Source organism: Penaeus monodon, chromosome 30 (assembly GCF_015228065.2).
Source record: "Penaeus monodon isolate SGIC_2016 chromosome 30, NSTDA_Pmon_1, whole genome shotgun sequence".
Lineage (NCBI taxonomy): Eukaryota > Metazoa > Arthropoda > Malacostraca > Decapoda > Penaeidae > Penaeus > Penaeus monodon.
This window is the reverse complement of record NC_051415.1, coordinates 35,667,585-35,668,377: the sequence shown is the minus strand read 5'-3', so window position 1 is coordinate 35,668,377 and position 793 is coordinate 35,667,585. Positions and strand designations below refer to the sequence as shown.

General features: G+C 35.3%; 1 long non-coding RNA gene across 1 annotated transcript in view; it reads right to left on the bottom strand.

Annotated features, from left to right (window-relative positions):
- Positions 1 to 422: 422 nt before the first annotated feature.
- The window catches only part of LOC119592753, a 1,202-nt gene continuing 831 nt past the window's right edge, over positions 423 to 793 (bottom strand). Inside the window, exons 2-3 of the long non-coding RNA XR_005230457.1 lie at positions 762 to 789; positions 423 to 476 (exon numbers count right to left, since the gene is read on the bottom strand). This is a non-coding gene — a long non-coding RNA (uncharacterized LOC119592753). The remainder of the gene's footprint in view (positions 477 to 761; positions 790 to 793) is intronic.

Here is a 793-nt window from a genome sequence, read left to right as displayed (position 1 = left end):
CTTACTCTATTATCTGGGGGTTTTATGTCTGACTTCAGCATAGAGTGCGAGGATTTCGCTGCCTATGGAAAAAACCTGATAAACTTGCATCTATACTATGTTTCATTAACCCATTATTCCTGGTTGTCTGAAATTCCCAAAATGCCCCCTCTAGCGCTTTTGGGGGTTTTTCCGCGCTACAAATGAAACCCGCCAACCCCTATGGTTTGCTATGATGTCCATCACTCACCCCAGGAAAAGGGTTAATTTGAGTACAAATCGAAAAATTGGTGAAATGTTAGTGGTTTTTAGACCTTGAAAAAAACCCTTGCTCTAACAAAAATTCAGATGTAAAGTTTGCCCTAGTTTTATTTTTCATGCATATCAACCGGGAATTCATTCTCATCATTCCTTCCATACAAAATGGAATATGCAGAAAGACTTACCTTTAGTGACAAGTAATTGGATTTCTGTAGAGAAAGATTTCAGCACAAGATCTGAAAAATTGAACAAATTTATCAATACTTCACAGCCAAACTTGATTTCCAGGGTTTCTAATGTACACTCAGAATATGATGATGCCGCATAGATTTTTTCATGTTTTTCAACCGGTAATTCATTCTCATCATTGCATTATGGTCAAATTTAAGAAATTTTGAAATTGTGTGCTCCGTAAAAAAAAAAAAGCCTCTTCTAAAATGATTACTATGATGAATGTAATGGTTTGATATTGGATTGCCTCAACATATATTTCACTATATAGAAAAAAAAAAATGACTTACCACTTAAAAAGGCTGCCCATTTTAGAGCCTGT